The 20,234-nt window shown below is 41.6% G+C and overlaps 1 protein-coding gene across 5 annotated transcripts in view; it reads left to right on the top strand.

The window, feature by feature from the left end:
• Window positions 1-1,691: 1,691 nt before the first annotated feature.
• ARHGAP32 (Rho GTPase activating protein 32) overlaps window positions 1,692-20,234 on the top strand; it is a 316,742-nt gene continuing 298,199 nt past the window's right edge. Inside the window, exons 1-3 of one of the 5 annotated variants that reach the window (XM_063711488.1) lie at window positions 1,931-2,032; window positions 13,311-13,435; window positions 13,632-13,805. The gene's annotated coding sequence lies outside the window, so the exon portion shown is untranslated. Of the gene's footprint in view, window positions 1,759-1,926; window positions 2,033-12,011; window positions 13,436-13,631; window positions 13,806-20,234 lie in introns of those variants that run through there. The other 4 variants (XM_054525425.2, XM_054525429.2, XM_024255528.3 and 1 more) reach the window with 4 other exon arrangements.

The raw sequence follows: 20,234 nt of genomic DNA, 5'->3' as shown, positions 1-20,234 counted from the left end.
CTTCCTCTTGCTATCACAGGATGTTTGTGTTTAATGCTCAACAAACCCCTAGAACAACAAAAGCTACCTAATCCATACCTGTCCCTCTCTGGTAGAGATGGCTCTTTGTGGCCCGAAGATGAACCCCAGGGAATTGCTGCAGTTTGGTGAAAGAACAGTTTTAAACTATGGCCTTATTATGCTGCAGTCGAAGGTCTCTAGTTTTTGTTCTTTACCTCGCTGTTTCCGTAGCACTTAGGAGGTATCCATAAAGACCCTTATGAGTCTCAGGTGCACCTGACTATTTCCAGCAGAGGGCTGCCATGCATTTATTTCAAGTTGGCTTCTTTCAAATTTTCCCATCCTAGTTTGTGCTTCTAGACAAATCTTCTCATTCCGTCCCTTCCCTAGTACTTATTCTTTAAAGCAACTTTGATTACACTGAAGCTGGAAGAGTGAGATTACTGCGCATGTTCACTCCCTAATTTCTCTCCAGGATGTGGTGAAATCCTGCTTCGCGTATGCCCTTGACATTCTGCTAATCGCGGTCAAGGCCACGTTTTATATTCAATGACTCTCATTGAAATGACTAAATGCTGAGTGGACCCAAATTACTGCAGTGACATTAGATGATGCAGTATTTGGCATCGGTAGGCTTGAGAATAAGAGTGAATTCTGTAGGTTAACCACCCCCAACACGTATTTAGATACCAAATTGAGTCAGGAGTGAAAGGTACATACTTGAAAGAAAAAAATGAAAATAGAACGCGGTAGAATGTCAAGATATCTCTCCCATATTCTGTAACACAGATGGTCGCTGCAGGTGGAAGGTGCTGCACCGCCTTTGGGGGCTGAACAAAAGGAACAGGGGAAGCACCAAGGGCAGTGCCATCCACAGGCAGGGGGTTCCCAGTGAGCTCCTTCCCTTGTCTCCAAAACCTCTTTTCAGTCTAGCCACGCACCTTCAGGTTGGCCACTCTTTCACCCTTTCTTGTCCCTTCTCTCCCCTGCCATGCCACTTTCAATTTTCTGGTCCATAACTCTGAATGAAGAAGCCAACTGAAGGAACTTTTAGGCCCCCGGATTCCAAATAATAACCGGGGCGCGTCCATTCTAGACCCAAATGTGCAAGGGATGGAGAGGCGAGGATCTTCCTGACTTGAGGCAACGCCCCCTCTCCTCCGCGGCGCGGTGACAGTGTTCTGGGGTCAGCTGGGAGTAGAGAGGAGCCACTGCCGTAGTCTCGGAGGATGCCTCTTGCCGGTGCTACTGCTGCTGCTGCTGCGGCGGCCGGTTTTTTATTTTTGCACCACAGCACAATGCAGGGGCCGAGGCAACAGCCTACGTCGGGACCTCTCAGGCAGCGTCTCTACCCACTTCGCGTTGCCTGTCCCCCAGCCCCCCAGGGACACCCGCCAAGCGCCCCTCGCCGCCCCCCGGCAGCGCACGTGCGCTCCCGGGACAACAGCAGGCGAGGCTTCGGCGCGCCCCCGCCCCTCGGCCGCGCGCGCGCTCCATCCGCCGCCCGCCCTCCTCGCGCGTGCTCGTGCCCGCGGCCGCGGCGGCGCGCCTCTTCTCGCCGCTGCGGGCGTCGCGGGTGCAGGAGGAGGCGGAGCGGAGGAGGCGGAGGCTGGGCGGGCGGCGGGCTCCGGCGGGGGACGCGCCGGCCAGCTGGGCGGGGGTGCTGCGGGGGCGGCCCGAAGGCGTCAGGGTGAGGGGCTCTGGAGCCCGAGGACCCGCGTCCCCGGGGGCCGACTCCGCCGCGGGAGGGCGAGCGCGGTGCGTGCCGGAGGTGGGGACTTGGAGGCCGCGGCCCGGCGCCCCCGCCCCCGAGCCTGACGGGGCGCGAGGCGGGATGAGGCGCTGGCGCGGGGGACGCCCGGCCGAGCCCCCGCGGCTGCCCTCGGCGGCCAGGCGCTAGGCTCGGCGGCGCGGGCGGCGCTCGGCGGCGGCGACGGGCGGAGGGCGTCGGGCCCGGCCCGCGGAGGGCAGACACGGAGCGGCCAGCGGGGCGCAGGGACGGCGCGGCGGCGCGGCGGGGCCGCGGGGCTCGGTAAGGCGGGCGCGCGGGAGGGCCGGGGGCGCCGGTGACGTGGGCAGGCCCCGCGGGGAAGGCTGCGGGGGCCTCTCTTTCCTTCTTAAAATACTCTTTTTAGAGTGAGGGTTCCGGATCGCATGCTCCCGGAGGAGCCTCTCGGTTGTCCCCCCGCCCCCGGCCCCATCTCCCCGGCCTCCCGGGGCGGACGGCGCTGCGGGCCCACCGCCTCCCGCGCCCCGCGCTCCCCGCGGCCTCCGCGAGCCGGGCGTTCGGACGGCGTTCTGGCCTGCCGCAGCGCTCTCCGCCCCGGGCCCAAGGCGGGCGGCAGCCGCGACTCCCGGGAGCGGCCGAGTGGGGGCTCCAGGGACACCGGCGCTCCCGGAGGAGCTGCGGGAGCGTTTCCCTCCGCTGCCCGCGGGCGACATCGCGGGTCCCGCCCCCAGGTGTGCGTGGGCCCCGCGGGGCCAGAGGTCTCTACTCCCCTAGGCTCCCTTGGAGTTCCCCCCTCGTCTTTCCAATTGACTGAAGTTGCCGCTGCATGTTGGACGACGGTGGTGAATTAGTGCCTTTTTTCCCCCTCGCTTCCTCGCCACCCGTGTATCTTGGTTTCCCGTTTTGTTGACTTTATCAAATATTTATGTTAAAGATTTTCTTAAGCGGTACACAAGAAACGGTAGGGAGAGAAAATCAGACTCGATTTCTTAGGTTTAGTCTACCTTGGACCTTTTATAGCTTCACCTTCTGTTTGTGAAACTTGAAGATGGAAGGAAGGAGGAGACCCAAGCAGAATGGTTGGGATGCAGTTTAATAGTCATCTTTTAGGAAATAGAATTTGGATAATTATAATTTTGATCTGAATGCAGAGTTGCAATCTGTCTTTAAAATGCTTGGGGCACTGCGTGATGCTACATGGCTAGCTGGCAGCTGGGCCATAGCATTGTTGTCAGCATCTCTTTTATTTTCTCTTCTTTCAGAGTTTTATTTGGCAGAGATTTAGACCTTTTAAGTCAGTCTGAATGGGAATAACTTTTCTGATACATTGGTTGCTTTTGTAAACATTGTCTATGTTTGTATTTCTATTGGAAGAAGAAAAAGCAAATGGTGCTGGAGTGCGGTGGCTCTTAGAGTCTACACAGTTTGCTAGTTTGAATCAGTGATTGGATTTGTTGTAATATTTTTGAGTATTTATGGTTGTGACTCAATATATCCTTCCTTATTGGGTACATTGAAGTCTAACTGAGAATCGACATTTGTTCCTTGGACTTGAGTGTGAAGGAAAGAGAAGCTTTAATTACTACTACAGCATGACCTCAAAGTTTTTCAAGTACTCATTGGTGTGTTTTCTTTTTAATGGGGCTGTTTGTGAAGATGAGGCATTAGGATGTTGTGATTTCCATTTTCAGGAATGTCTGGAGTCTGATTCATTCTTGGAATTGGATATATGGTGATGCTTCATAGAGCAGGTGCCTCTATGGAAGTGTCAGGTTGGAACTGTGTTTAAGCCAGTTATCTTCGTACCGTGGTCCCTATAGCAGTCCGTGTATAAAGCAGCACTTTGGACAGAGACTTGTCTGGACACAGCTAGGGTGGAAGCCCAGTTTACTGTATGATCGTTCACATTGAGGTGGGTGACAGGGTGAAGTAGTGGGGGAGAAAAACATAAGTGGGACAGAGAGGAATTGTTAGTTGGAAGAACCTTCTCCAGTTATGTAACTGTTTTGTTTTCTAGGGAGAGACTAAGAACCAGCAAGACAGGCTCAACTGTCTTTAGAGCCTTTGATGTTGGTTTGAATTCCAGTAGTTATGTTCCTTCTGTGTTCATTTCCCAACCTCCGTATCATTTTCCAGTCACCAAAAGCTTTTCTGAAGTTGGCCTGCGACTCTAATGGCAATACATTCATCTCTACTTTTGTCTCTCTCGGTGCTATATAAACGATGTTTTTATTGTTGCTTGTTCTCTCTTGACTTATTCAAGTGTTTTCCTTCCCAAGCTGACCTGAGTATATTATCTGCACACTATATGTTGATCGTAGACGCATGTAATAAATGTTAAGGACTAGGCATCTGTTTTTTTCATAAGGCTGTGGTAGCAGAAGAATGAAACAAAAAGTAACTTAACATAGTTGAACTTTTAAAGAGTAAGACTAATATTCTTGAGAATTTTTCGGATTTAACCCATGATTGTGAAGTCCAATGTCCATGGAAGTAGTCAGGAGGCAAAAAGGACTTGAAGTTGGGTTGTGGTTGCAGTTCTGCCCCATAGTAGCTGTGTGACAATGTACCTTCCTTGGACAAGTTATTTACATTTCTGAGCTTGTTTGCATTTTATTAAATAGAGATAAGAAGGCTTGCATCGTCTTTCTTACAGAGTTGTGAACGATCAGATGATAGAAAGGATATGAAAATGCTCTGCAGAACTATTTTTAAATATGTAAAGTATTGTTGTCATTACGTATAAACTTAGTTACAAACCTATATTACCTGGCAAATTGGCCTAGCAAACTCTTGTAAATGTTGTAACAGAAATTTGAAAAACATGCAGATAAAGGCTGGGCAGGGTGGCTTACACCTCTAATCAAATGCTTTGGCGGGCAGAGGTGGGAGGATCCCTTGAGGCCAGGAGTTTGAGAGCAGTCTGGGCAGCATAGAGAGGCCCAGTGTTTACAGAATATCAAATGAAAACCATTAGCTGAGTGTAGTGGCACACACCTGTAGTCCTGGCCACTCGGGAGGTTGAGATGGAAGGATCACTTGAGCCCAGGAATTAGGGGTTACAGTGAGCTATCATTGTGCCACTGCCTTCGAGCCTGGTCAACAGAGTGAGACCCTGTCTCAAAACAACAACAACAACAAAAACAGGTAAGGAATGAAAACGTGTTAGATTTCTTCTAGTTCCAAAATTCTGTGGCTCTGTCTTATTTAGAAAATCCACCGGTAGTACTTGCAATTTTGAACTCTCTGGAATTTTCAATTATTTGGAGACAGATCAAGTTTATTGAGACTGTGAGCTACTGCTGCTGCTGCTTTTTAAAATTTAATAGAGTCAGGGTCATGCTATGTTGCACAGGCTGGCCTCCAAATTCTGGGCTGAAGCGATCTTCCCACATTGCCCTCCTGAGCAGCTGAGACTACTGGCCTGTGCCAAGGCTGGACAAGACTTTGAACTTCTTTAAAGTATCAGTTCACAATACCAAAGGAGGTTACAAGTTAATGATTTGTAAGAACTGTTTAGTAAAAAATATTTTATATTTGTCTGCATTATTTAGGGAAGGGATGGGCAAACTCTAGCCTGCAGGCCATACCTGGCCCATGGCTAAGAATGATTTTTATATTTTTAAATGGTTGAAAACAATCAAAAGAAGGATAAAATTTCATGTCATGAGAATGATATAAAACGCAGATGTCAGTGTCCTTCAGTAAAGTTTTATAGGAACACAGTCACTCATTCATTCTTGTGTCTGTAGCTACTTTGGCAGTGCAGCAGCAGAGTGGAGTACTTTCATAGCTCGGCCTGCAAAGCCTCAAGTATTTATTATCTGGTTCTTTAACCCCCGATTTAGGACTTAACTTTTTTTTTTTTACTTTAATTAGCATATGTGTTATTTCCTATCATAGCCATTATAAAGTTAAGAATCCTGGAAAGGTACTAATTTTTGTTTTGGAGCCAGATAGACTTGGGTTCACATACCAACTATGATATTTATAAACATTGATCTTGGACAAACTAATTAATGTCATGGGACCTCAGAGATTTCCTTTGTGACCAGGGAATATCAGTAGTATCTACCTTGGACGGTTGTAGTGAGGATTAAATGAAATGGTACATGTTAAGGCTTAACACAATCTCTGACATACAGTAAGCACTCAGTAAGTGATAGATGATGATGATTAGAAACTGTACCCTGAAAGTATGCCTAAAATATTGTATATTACCGTCACCTCCAGATTATAGAGTTATTTTCCTGAGTGGTATGCTGTTTGCTATAGAATTTACTCCTTTGCCGAAACTTAGTTTAGTTAACAGCTGATAAGTGGAATAACTTGAGAAATTTCCTGTATGCTGTAGTGTATTTTTATTAATCATTTGCTGACTTCAGATAATTAAGAATGGGTGGAAAGATACTTCTCTTCTATTTTTCATAGATCCTGATTCTTGATAATTTCCCGATAATGTTCTTAGGTTTATAAATTGGATTTAAATACCACTTCTATTTTGGTACTGGTACTGGCTTTTTTTTTTTTTTTAAGAAAGATGAGTGAGAAAAGTCAGTTTTGATTAGGCCAGGGCTGGATAATTTTCCCCATATGTATATATACTCTAAAGTCTTCCTTATGATTTGCATTAACATCTTTATGGCATGCTCCTCAGAGTTGAAATAATAAAAGGTAATTTTTTTTTTCTAAATAGATCTAGTTTACTATCCACTTTTATATTACGCTGCTTTTTGAAGTATTTGATTTAAATTATCTTACAATTGAGAAGTTTGGTGTGCCTCTCAACTTCAAATGCTGGTTTATTAACATTAATCTCAAACTAAGAGTGAGCAAATAAAAAAGGCCATTGTTCTGAGTTAAACAAAATAGAATTGGGGTCATTGTGGCTCTTGCATTTCTACAAACTGTACAGTTTCTTGGCCTTAGCTGATGCTTCAGTGAAGTGAGATGATCCAGAGGAGATAGGGGAGGGCACTGATGTTCCCACACTGTCCTCGGTGGAACAGTGAGATGGAGGCAGAAGGGCTCTTCCACAAAACCAGTGAACAGCACCTGGAAAGCTACAGGGTTCTGATTATAGCACCTCAAAAAAAGTAGACCTAAAGAAGACGAGATGCGACAGAGTTTTCTCTTGAAGTTAAAAAACAAACCAAACCAGACATTTCCTATCTGGAGAGATGAAGCTTGAGCAGGAATATTCCCCAAGGTAGTAAAGTGTAAGGATTTTATAAAATAGATATTTTCAGTTTTACTGGACAAGGGAGGGCTATTCTTGTATTTAAAGGAGATTGTTTTAGGACAAGTAAGAGGAAGTGAGAAATGGGTGTTTGGTTTAATTTCTCATGAGAAAAACATGAATCTGAATGTTCAGAATAGAAGTAAAATTCTGGCTTTCAGAAACACAGTTTTTTTTTTTTTTGCTTCCGGCTATGTATCTATTTACTATTTTATTTTATATCCTGGATTATAATATACATAATATTGGAGGCTGTAGAGATGGAAAGCATTGAGAGCAAAAGCATGTGTGAACCATTCATTATGGAAATGTTATGTTCAATTTGTCTCTATTTGAAAAGATGAGCATCATACTCTAGGAGAGAATCTTCTAGAAAATTCTATCAGTTTGCCCTAAAAATAGTAAAATCCTATTTGGATTTCAGCCTTGTGATGTGAGGCAAGCCATTTGACTGCACTGCTTTTATTCCCTGTGTGTAGCATGGAAACAGTAACTCCTGTTCCTCCTTTCATTGGAGAAATATAGCTGGTTGAAGGACTCTTAAGATGAGTAGCATTTTCAGTAGTTGTGAAGAATATATCATGTGAAGTTCAGTAATTACCCAGGATATCAAACACAGACCAAAAAAGTGAAGCAACTTTTAACAGGAAAATGAGTTTGGAACCTGGAGTCAAGAGGACCTGGATATTTGTCTTGGCTCTGTTGTAAACAGCTTGTGACTTTGGACAAGTAATTTCTGTCTCCAAAGGCCCAGTTTCCATTGACCTACCTAAGGAGAATCTGACAGACCTTCCTTCTTGTTTTGTATTCAGTGGCCCTCCAGATTAAGTAGGAATAGCAATCCTGACACAGTAGCATAAGGGAAACCACATCTCTTTGTATCTGTGAACTGACAAGTATCCACTGAGTACATCTGTGTATCTCCTGCCATGCTTCAAGCAGTGGAAGATAGATAGGTAAGAAGGTGTCGTTGAGTCTTTGCCCTCAGGAGGTGTTCATTTCATGGGAAGACAAACTATTTTATGAAAAGGAATATTATAAGTAAGCAAGGAGATAGTGGAATGATCTGGCAGTTTGAAGACTTGCGATGTACTATTGGAGAGGATACTTTGTAGCCTTGTGACCTTGAACATGTAAAATGGCCTTTGTAGACTCCCTCCAACTCTGAAATTTGGTCATTCTGTCTTTGACGGAGAAGCAGCAGCTCTGAATCAACCTGTTGGTAGACAACCCAAGTAAGAACTGCTCAATTAAAGCCAGATTTTTACACACATTCTGCGTAATTGATTTAGTAGATGGAAGGAAAGGTTTACTTTAATTTACTAGAAATGCAATCAAGGGATAACCCTTCTTCTGAAAATTAAAGCATGTGAGAAGTGACAAGAGACCAAAGTGAGCTTGTTCCTGAGGCAGTACATTTGTGCCTGGATCTCATTTCTTCTTGCCTACAGGTCTTCTATTCCAGCAGCTTTCTTTGCTAAGATATCATTCTCTCTTTACTGAATCCTCTTTCAGTTAGCATCCATGCTTTTTGTTACTTGCAGCAGTGATAACTGGTTGTCTACCCAATGCCATTCTCTCTGGCTTCCTTTTAGTATATAGGATCCTCAGGGTTTATCTGGGCACACGTTGGCCCAGCTAGAAACTACATTTGCTAGCTTCTCTTTTATAGTTGGATGTGGACTAAATTTTGGCTAAATGGATGTGGACATAAGTGGTATGTGTGATTTCTGGGTTGTGGCCTTAGAAAGGAAGCTAATCGTTTTCTATTTTCTCTTTATCCCCTTTTGCAGATGAGAGTGTAGGATGTTAATACACTGATGGGGCATATTATTCAACCTGCAAAGGTGAGGGCAACACCTTAGCGGGAGATGGATGAATAAGATGGATTTTTAGATGATCTTGTGGAGCAGAACTGCCTCCTAGCCTTGTACTTCTCATTTATCTTTGGGTGGTTAGGTGAGAGAGGAATAAAGTTTTATCTCTTGAGTTATTGATGCCTTAAATGAATAAATCACGCCTTTTAAACCACCTCTACCTTGGGATCCCCTTCATTTACATTTATTGCCCTTTTTTTTGTTTCCTTTTGCAGCAGAAATTTCAAGAGTTGTTTATATTTGCTGTCCTTCTTCTTCACCATTGATTCTTTAGTCTGATTATTTGAGCTCATCATATGAATTACTCTTCCTGTCAGTGACTTCTTCCTCTGCCTCCCCCAAGTCTTTACCATCTCAGTAAGTGGCATCATCATCCACCAGTTGTGCAGGCCAGAACCCCTGGATTCTTCCTCCTCCTTGATTTCTTTTTTTCCTCCTCATCTCATGTTAAGTCTGGTCACCTCCGCCTTTATAATGTAATCCGAACCTGACTACATCTCACTTTTTTCACTAGCAAAAACTTAGGCTAAGCTAGTAGGCTTTGTCGTCTGGCAAACTGCCAGCAGACTTCCCTGCTTCTACTCCTGTCCCTGTCCTTCCCCTCATTCTTACCATACACAGGAGCCAAAATAATGTTAAACGTTAATCAGATCGTATCATTCTGCTTACTGGCTTTCCAATACACTTAATGCTAAAACAAAAACTTAACATTTTACCATGGAAATAAACCCTTCATTTTGGTCGCCTATGAGGCTCCATATCAGTGGTTCTTAACCAGGGAAGATTTTCTCCTCAGGTGATGTCTGGAGACATTCTTGGTTGTCACAAATTGGGGTAGGTTGCCACTGGCATCTAGTGGGTAGAGGCCAAAGTGGCCGCTAAACATCCAACATCCAATAATGCACAGGACAACTCCCAGCAGCAGAAAATTGTGTGGTCCAAAATGTTTGTAATGTGTGATATGGCTCCTGGCTGCTTCTCTGCTCTCATCTTCTCCTCTCTCTTCTTTTCTTCTTTGTTCAATGGGCTACAGTCTCAGTGATGTTCCTTTTTTTTTTAAAAGTAGACTTTATTTTTAGGTTCACAGCAAAACCGAGCTAAAGGTGCAGAGGTTTCCTGTATACCCCTTGTCTTTACACATATGCAGCTTCCCCCATTATCAGCATCCCACATCAGAGTCGCATATTTGTTACAGTTGATGAGCCTACATTGAAACATCATTATCACCCAAAGTCCATAGGTTACATTAGGATTCACTCATTTTTCCCACTTGTTCTGAGAGGAAAAAAAAAAAAAAGACTGACTCTTGGTGTTGTACCTTCTATGGATTTGGACAAATTAATAATGACATGTACCCACATCATAGTATCTTATAGAGTAGTTTGACTCAGCTGAAAATCCTCTGTGATTTGGCTATTCATCCCTCCCTCTCCCCAAGCCCTGTCAACCACCAGCCTTTTTACTGTTCCCATATTTTTGCCTTTTCCAGAATGTCATATAGTTAGAGTCATAGAGTATGTAGCCTCTTCAGACTAGCTTCTTTCACTTAGGATAAACATTTAAGTTTCTTCCCTGTCTTTTTGTGGCTTGATTGTTCATTTCTTTTTTAGTGCTGAGTAATATTCCATTGTCTGGATATACTACAGTTTATTTATTCATTCACTTGCTGAAGGACATCTTAGTTGCTTCCACGTTCTGGCAGCTATGGATAAAGTTGCTACAAGCATCTGTGTGCGGTTCTTCCACGTTCTGGCAGCTATAGATAAAGTTGGTACAAGCATCTTTGTGTGGTTTTTTTTAATAAGTAAGTTTTCATCTTGTGTAAATACCTAAGCATGTGATTGCGGGATCATATGTTAAGAATAAGTTTAGTTTTGCAAGAAACTGCAACACTGTCTGCCCAAGTGCTGTGCCATTTTACAACCGCAGCAGTAGTGAATGAGAGTTCCTGTTGTCCCACATCCTTGTCCACATTTGGTGTTGTCAATGTTTTAAATTTTGGCCATACTTATGGGTGTGTGGTATATGACATTGTTTCTTCCCTTTGAATAAAAGCACGTTCTGTCTTAGGGATTTGTGCTTGCTGTTCCTTTTACTTAAAATGACTTATTTTTAATTTTTTTAGAGACAGCGTTTTACTCTGTCACCCAGGATGGAGTGATCATAGCTCATTGTAACCTCGAACTCCTGGGCTCAGGTGATCCTCCTACGTCAGCCTTCCAAGGAGCTAAGACTATAGGTGCGTGCCACTGTGCCGGGCTAATTTTTGTAATTTTTGTAGAGACAAAGTCTCTCTATGTTGCCCAGGCTGTTGTCAAACTCCTGGGCTCAAGGGATCCACCTGCCTCAGCCTCTCAAAGTGTTGGGATTATAGGCGTGAGTTATGGCGCCTGGCCATGTACTTCTTTTAAGTCTCGACATGGCTGCCTTCTTCCTCTCCCAGAGAGACCATCATGATTACCTGTATATGTAGCACCCCCACCTCTTTCTTTTATATCATCCCATTTTGTCTTCTTCATATTCATTTATTAGTTGCTTATTTGTTTAATTAATTAATTTATTTTTTGAGACAGGGCCTCATTTTGTCACCCAGGCTGGAGTGCAGTGTCGCGATCTCAGCTCACTGAAGCCTCGACTTACTGGGCTCAAGCAGTCCTCCCACCTCAGCCCCCAAGTAGCTGGAATTACAGGTGTGCACCACCACGCCTGGCTAATTTTTGTATTTCTAAATAGAGATGGGGTTTCACCGTGTTGCCCAGGCTGGTCTCGAACTCCTGGACTCAAGTGATTCAACTGCGTTGGCCTCCCAAAGTTCTGGGATTATAGGCGTGAGCCACTGTGCCTGGCCATGTGTTTAATTTATAACCCCCCTCTCTCTGAGCTACACAAGGGTGAGGGCTATGTCTAGGCTCCTGCTGTATCTCTAGCATTCCTACTTAATAAACATTTGTTGATGATAGAGAGGTGCTAGAGTCACTTTTAGGAATGGAGCAGGGTTTTCAGCAATAATGAGAAGTCACAAGATCCAGCTGGTAGCAGTAGAGAAGGTTGTGATTTGCTGGAGGGTGAAAAATCCATTGAGACAAGGCTGCTTTGGTCTTCTATTTAGTAACTAATTTTGAAGAATGGAGGAATTCACCTTTTTTTTTTTTTTTTTTTTTGGTGAGGCAAATGACAAAAGAGCAAGATGACAGGAACTTTTTAAGAAAGAAAGGTTACTTCAGGGTGTAACTTTGGTTTTGCCTGTGTCTCATATCACTAGTCTCTGCATATAGAGCTATATCTTCATATTGCCACTATATGGACCCCCAGGGAATATGCCATCTGCCTTTCTCTAATATCAGAATTCCTTCTACATTATCCTTGGGAGGTACTTACCCTCTGCTTCTTTATTTTTACTGTCTGAAAACTCAGTTATTCACATGACTGGCCAACTTTTTAAAAAGAGTTCTTATTGTTAGGAAATGTATCTCATTCTATGAAATTGGAACATTACTCCATGCATTTCTGACTCCACACAGATCTGCTTTATTTTTCACATGATAGCTCTTTAGCTGTCTGTGAAAAATGGCTGGTTCTTTTATCTTCCCACCAGTCTTTTCTCTTTCTAGGCTCAATGGATTCATTTTCTTCAACTATTCCTCATAGGACAAGGTTTTTAGATTATTTTTCAGGCCCGTCCCTAACATTTTTGGGACTCAGGGTAAGGATATAAATTGCAGATCTGCTATGGTTTGGATATTTGACCCCTCCAAACCTAACATTGAAATTTGATCCCCAACATTGGAGTTGGGGCCTAATAGGAGGTTTTTGGGTCATGAGAGTGGAGCCTTCCTGTCTACATTAATGCCTTCCGTGGGTGGGGGGTGAGTGAGTGAGCTGTCCCTCCGTTAGTTCTCCACAGGGAGCTGGTTGTGGAAAAGAGCCTGGTACCTCCCTCCACTTGCTTCCTCTCTCACCATGGGACCTCTGCACATGCTGGCTCCCCTTTGCCTTCTGCCATGAGTAGAAGCAGCCTGAAGCTTTCACCAGATGCCTGACCTTCCAGCCGGCAGAACTGTGCACCAAATAAACCTTCTTTATAAATTACCCAATTTCAGGTGTTCCTTTATGGCAGTACTAAACGGACGAGGACGAGGTTCATATGTCTATGCAAGTTATGAATCAAGTTAACTGATAAATAGAAAATGTTCCATTGCCGATTTTATCAAATAAAACTTCATAGTAACCTAGATCAGAGTCAAACAGAGAATTCAGATTCCTCTGAGTTTGTTTTTTTTGTTTTGTTTTTGAGACGGGGTCTCAAAACATATGTCTATACAAGTTATCAATCAAGTTAACTGATAAATAGAAAATGTTCCATTTGCCAACTTTATCGAATAAAACTTCGTAATAACCTAGATCAGAGTCAAACAGAGAATTCAGGTTCCTCTGAGTTTGTTTTTTTGTTTTGTTTTTGAGACAGAGTCTTGCTTTGTTGCCCAGGCTGGAGCGGAGTGCAGTGGCATGATCTTGGCTTACTGAAACCTCCGCCTCCCAGGTTCAAGTGATTTTCCTGCCTCAACCTCCTGAGTAGCTGAGGGACCACAGGTACGTGCCATCACGTCCCGCTAATTTTTACATTTTTATTAGAGAGACGGGGTTTCACCATGTTGGCCAGGCTGGTCTCAAACTCCTGATCTCAAGTCATCTATTCTCCTTGGCCTCCCAACTCTGAGTTTGTTTTTAGAACAAGCTAAGGTGCAGAGAGCCAGCCTCTGACCTGAGGTCTTCTTCTCTTCCCCAGGCTCCTTGAACTATGAAGTTTGCATGTGCATGTCTGTGGAACTCCAGCCTATACACCCTTCAAACAGCAGCTCTTTGACCATTCTTTGGCCTAGGGTTGTAAATACTATTGATTGGGTCATCTGTCCTTAGGAGAACTGACTCAGGGAAGAGGCCTGAAGAGACCCTGGAAAAGGTGGGAAATTTTGGGGTCCTGGTCAAGATGAGGGCTGGGGCACATAGGCTGCAGATGGGCACATCCTTTAGGCCCTTAGCACAGCTGACCCCATGGTCAAGGGTATGGTTAGAGGAAGGCCAGTGCAAGGCCCTCTAAAGCTTGAGGCCTAGGATGGGTGCCATTGCTTAGGTCTAAGCAGTACTGTTCTATGCAAGTAAAACTCTGGTTTTGGTCCTATTGCTAGAGTTGGTTATTGTGGAAAATGGTACAATCTCTTTTATGGTGCCTCAAATTAGATATGATATTTTAGTTAGAGCTTCCTAACCAGTGTGCTGGCAGTTCTCTGAATGTGTTACAGATGGGCCAGAAATACTGATTCCCTTAGTTCTCAGGATTGTCAGGGGCAGAGTGGCAAGAGCTTCTAGGCTGATCACTTTTCCAGCGGGATGACCTATTTACCCCAGGGTGCCTGTACCAGTGCTATTATGCTACCAGTATCAGGTGTTTTATGGGCAGCTTTAGGAGCATATATATATATTTTTTAATGAACATTATCACTTGGTTCACCTGAAAGTGTAAGAGGTGTCACAGTAGGTTTTGTGCCCTTCTTATTAGTAGGGAAATAGATCCAGGTTAAGTCACTTATCTAGCGACATTTTCTTACTCAAGTAGGCCAGTTGAAACTAGAACTCCGTTTTTATGACTTATTTTGGTATTTCTCTCTACTAACCCAAATTGTGTTCCGTGTACCTTTTTTTGGGATAACTTGTCACTCTTATTCATCTAGGGCTTGTAGGAAATTACATTTTTTAGAGCTTTTCTCTCCCAAATTTTGTTACATTGTTTTCCTTTTATTATTATTTTTTAATCTAAATATTCAATTTTATGTTTAATCCTTACTAAATAGAATTTTTTTATGAGATTCAACCAATTGATGCAGCATCTTGAAACTGGATTTTATGTGTTACTCATTTTTTATAGCTCTCTTCTTTAGATTAGTATTATATTTAGTTACTACAGTAATGTTTGTGTGAAATGGTCACCTCAAACTCATTTATATAAGGTAAGATTACATAAGGCAGGAAAGTATGCAGTACATTTTAGAAATATTCCTGTTGTAAAACAATTAAAGTTCTGGTGCTTAAATGTAAATTCACTTTTTTTTTTTAATCTAATGCCTACTTTGTACTGATCTTAAGGAGTGTTATTTTATTGAAACCTCCCAGTAACTCTAGTAGTATTACTATCATAGAAGGGAACTGGGCCTCAGAAATTGTTGTCACTTGATCAGGTTTACTCAACTATGTGGGGGATTGATTTGTACTTTAAATCCAGGTCTTTTTGCCCTTCAAGTGCCTTTGTTTTCCTCAGTACTACTTTGTAAATAATGTGAAGTGATTTCTGAACACTTAACTTGGGCTGGGAAGGGGATGTTTTCCAGATTTATATTCTTAACATTTAGAGTAACAAATTCTCTGCTATTACTCCTGCACAGGACAACCTCTCTCTCTTCTCTCCCAACAGAGAATTACCATCTGGTCAAGAATGTCAGTAGCGCCAAGGTTGAGAAACCGTGCTGTAAGAGTTCTGAGTAGTCAAGGTTTTACTTTGAGTGCGTTTGTGTTTGCAGTTTTCTCTCTTTACCGTGATGATAGGTACTAGAATGCATGAGAGATGTGAACTACTTGTGCCTCCATAGTTTATATTCTTAATTTGTCCACTTCCCTCCCAATTTGGAAACAGGTTGACAGTGAGGGTAGAGCAAGATGTTTATGCATTTCTATTCTGTGTTGTTCCTAGAGAATCAGGGATTTGATGTTAGAGGCTTTCTGAATGGTGAAGGTTAGGCTTTTTAGGTTTGCATGCTGATTTTTATGATAACTTTCAAAAGGAAAAGGTTGTGAGACATGGGCAGTTAAGCTGGCTTCCATGTACTGGCTTGCTAACCCACCTACTCTTATGAAGAGTTGTGTTGATTGGTTAGAGCACAGATTTGAAGGAATGGTTGCTCAGTATTCTCATACAGGTTCTTTGTGTTTTCACCTGTTTTTGAGTTCCAAGGCATGATCAGAACCTCATTATAGCAGTTTTCCCAATTTCTTTTCAATACCTTCCCAGACCTGATTTTATGTCCCTTTGATCTAGATTACCGTGCCCACCTTGTTTAACTTGTTTCAGTGTGTCATTCTAAACTATCAAGAACCATCAAAAGTTCTCTGTCTCCTACTGTTCTATTTAACTCTCTTGCTTGAGTTTCAAGGAGAGCCTTTTTAGAATCCTTCTTAACTCAGGATTCTGTTTCACCAAGTGATAAACATCTGTCCTATTAATATTACCAACAGCTACTGTTGTTGCTAACTGTTTAATTGTTATGGATATGCTACGAACTCTTCTAAGCCCCTTACATGTATTATCTGATTTAATCATCACAAGTGCCCATGAGGTAGTTACTTACAGTAATATTTTTATTGCAGTAAAATATACATAAAATAAAATTTGCTATGTTAGTCATGTTTTAGGTGTACAGTTCAGTAGTGTGAATATATTCACATTATTGTGCAATAGATCTTCAGAATGTTTTCGTCTTGCAAAACTAAAACTCTATGACTGTGAAACAACTTGCCGTTTTCCCCTTCTCTCAGGCCCACTAACCACCCTTCTACTTTCTGTTTCCATGATTTTGGCTACTTTAGATACCCCATATACATGGGATTATACTGTACAATATTTGTCTTTATGTGACTGGCTTATTTCACTTAGCATAATGTCCTCAAGGTTCATCTATGTTGTAGCATGTGGAAGGATTTCCTTCTTTTTTAAGGGTGAATACTATTCCATTGTGTGTCCATACCACATATTGCTTATCCATTAATTGTCAGTGGATGCTTGAGTTGCTTCCACCTCTTGACTATTTTGAATAGTGCTGCTATGAACATGAGTATGCAAATACCTCTTTGAGTTCCTGTTTTCAGTTTTTTGGAGTATACATCCAGAATTGGAATTGCGGGATCACATGGTAATTATATTTTTAAACTTTTTGAGAAACAGCCATACCCTTTTTCCATTGCAGCTGTACCATTTTATATTCTCATCAAGAGTGCTCAAAGGTTCCAGTTTCTTCACATTCTTGGCCACACTTGTTTTCTTTTCTTTTTTCTCCTTTCCTCTTTCCTCTTTCTCTTTCTCTCTTTTCTTCCTCCTCCTCCTTCCTTCTTCTTTCTCCTCCCCCTCCCTCTCCCCTCCCCCTCTCCCCCCTCCCTGTTTTCCTCCTCTTTCTCCTCCTCCTCCTCCTCCTCCTTTTTTTTTGCCAGTAGCCATTTTAATGGGTGAGGTGATATCTTATCATGGTTTGGTTGCCTTTCCCTAATGAGTGATGGTGAGCATTTTTTCACGTGCTTGTTGGCCATTTGTATGCCATCATTGAAGAAATGTGTGTTCAAGGCCTTTGCTCATTTTAAAATAGTTTTTTTGTTGTTGAGTTGTAGGAGTTCTTTACATATTTTAGATATCAATCCTTTAACAGGTATAAAATTTCAAATATTTTCTCCCATTCTGTGGATTGCCTTTTCATTCTGTTGATAGTGTCCTTTGATATACAAACATTTCATATTAATGTTGTCTAGTTTATTTTTCCTCTTATTGCCTGTGCTTTTGGTGTCATGTCCAAAAAATTATTGCCAAATCCAGTGTTAATGACATTTCCCTCCTATGTTTTCTTCTAAGACTTCCATAGCTCTTATGTTTAGATCATTGATCCACTTTGAGTTAATTTTTGTGTATGGTATAAGGTAAGACTCTAATTTCATTTTTTGTGTGTGAATATCCAGGTTTCTCAGAACCATTTGTTGAAGACTGTCCTTTCCCAGTTAAATGGTCTTGACACTCCTGTAGAAAATCATTTGACTATATATACTAGTACTCATACTAATTTTATAGAGGAGGTGATTGACATTGAGGTGTGACTGATAGACAATATTAACATATTTTTAAAAAGAATTTGTTAACCCTGAAGTAATTTGTATTTGGTACAGTAAAATAAAATGAAGGTTTTTAGGGTTGTGAGGTTTTTTTTTGGTGTGTTGCAGTCTTCTCCCAGGATTTTTGTAGTTTTGCCAGGCCTTATAAAACGACTTTGAAATGGTTTTAAAATAGTAGTTTTGGGCTGGGCCTGGTGGCTCATGTCTGTAATCCCAGCACTTTGGGAGGCCAAGGCAGGCAGACCACTGGAGGTCAGGAGTTTGAGACCAGCTTGGCCGACATGTGAAACCCCCTGGTGAAAACCTGTCTACTAAAAAAAATACAAAAATTAGCCAGGTGTGGTGGCATACGCCTGTAATCCCAGCTACTAGAGAGGCTGAGACACAAGAATCGCTTGAACCCAGAAGGTGGAGGCTGCAGTGAGCCAAGATTGCGCCACTGCACTATATAGTCTGAGCGACAGACAAGGACTCCATCTCAAAAAAAAAAAAAAAAAAAGTAGCTTTTGCCATATTTTACAGCTGTTTATTTGTAAGGTGGGTTAAATGAATCTATCAACATTAATTCAGTAGATATTTACTACCTATTAGAAGTGGTTTTGTAGGGAATAAAAATTAGGGGCTTTATACCATTTATATAGTTAGGAATTAAAAAAACATGAGAGACAATGATTTGAAGATAATACAAACTTTTTTTTTGGAGCATGAGGAAAAATTAAAAGTTTGCAAGGTCTATTTTAATTCTGTTTTATTAGTCTGGCATGCCAGGTTTATTCTTTCATAAGTAAATATTGTTCGTGAACATTTTGTCAGGTTTCCGTATTTTCTCTTAATTTGTGTGTTTTAAAAGGCAGACATTATTTCCCTGTGTATATAAAACTCCATCTTCATGTGTCATTTGGTGTTATGGTAATCGCTAAACATAAACATCTCTAAGTTTAGCTGTAAAAATCATCAGAACTTGAAGATTTTTTTCTTGTTACAGCAACAAAGAGATTTCTATATACTATTGCGTTTTATTGCCAAATAAGATTCTAATATGTTTTGGTTTCCTTTTTCAACAGTTGCACCATTAATACGGGGATCATTTACTGAGATGTTTAAGTCAAAATTACCTTTGATTAACAGAACAAATTGCCTTTTCAGCTCTTTGCTCCCAATAAGAAGCAGTTTTCATCCATTTATTTACTTAAGAGTATTTCCTGAAAACTCTCTGGTGAGTTCCTCAGCACCAAGTTGTTTAACATAGGAGAGAGGTGGAAACAAAAAATGCTTGGTTTTTACTGGCTTTCTTTTAGCATTTCTGTCTAGTCGAAATGGGGACCAGGCTTCCACACATGGATAACTGAATTAATGTAACCGGACCTATTCCATCTAGGCTGACCTCTTGAAAGATAGGAGCGGAAGTCTAAAACAGGAGAAAAGTTTTAGAAATCCTTTGGATTAGGCTTACCCAGATTAGTGGTATGTAAAATATTATGATATTCTTAGTGTTTCAGGATTACGGATTTTAGTAAAAGCAGAAAAAAATAAATTCTTGTTTAAATGAATCTATAATGGCACCAGTGGTTTGGAATCATTTCTGAGTTACTGGATTTTATGCGGAAAAATCTGGAATAACTTTTCCTTTTTTCCTTTAGACCCCTTTTCTTTTATTTAACCTGATCAGAGCCACTTTATACTCAATTTCAACAATATTTCTGAATTCCCATGATCTTTTATTTCCTTTTTGCTGCTTTCAGCTGTGTTTCTCTCCACTCTAAGCTCATTAAAGTTAAAAAAAAAAATTGGAGATTGGATCCATGTTTTTTTTCTGAGGAGTGTGGCGTTTAGCACCCTGTGGTAGCTCAGGATATTTTAAGTAGTATTTTCAGCTTTCTAGAAGTGTTTGCCTTATTTAGAAATAGTTATGGAGAGTTTTCTGTTCGGAGGAAACTGTTTCTTATCTTTGTTCTGGCAAAGTTCTTTCATCCTTTCAGCATCATGATTCAGTTGGTTTGTGTTCATGTGGGAGTTTGCAGCCTAGCTGCTAAAAAAGTTATTTCAGAGATGCTTATGTAACCCTTTTTAGATTAATCATTGGCTAATAGTTTTGGGAGTAATTATTTTTTGATTACTCAGCTGTAATCTATTTTATTGTGCTAAGATTTTGGAGGTTGCTTTTAGTGCATGAAAGTAGTGGGCATTTATTTTTAAAATGGATGCTTTAAGGTAGACAGCTTAAACAGTTAAATGTTTGATTTTTATGTTTAAAGAGTTATTAAAGTATATAAATAAAGACAATATTGTATTTTACATGATCATACTAAGGTGTTTAGCAGTTACAGGATGAGGAGTTTATTTTTTAAGACTTTTTTCTGTTTGAAAATAAATGTCACAGCTGAGATTTCTTATTTAAATATATTTATTACCACATTTTAAGAAAGAAGTTTTAGTTTATAACTCTGTATGGAAGCCCATAATAAATTTA

The sequence above is a fragment of the Pongo abelii genome, chromosome 9 (genome assembly GCF_028885655.2).
Source record: "Pongo abelii isolate AG06213 chromosome 9, NHGRI_mPonAbe1-v2.0_pri, whole genome shotgun sequence".
In the NCBI taxonomy this organism is placed as follows: Eukaryota; Metazoa; Chordata; class Mammalia; order Primates; family Hominidae; genus Pongo; species Pongo abelii.
Note: the sequence above shows the minus strand (reverse complement) of the source record. Positions and strands in the feature narration are given on the sequence as shown.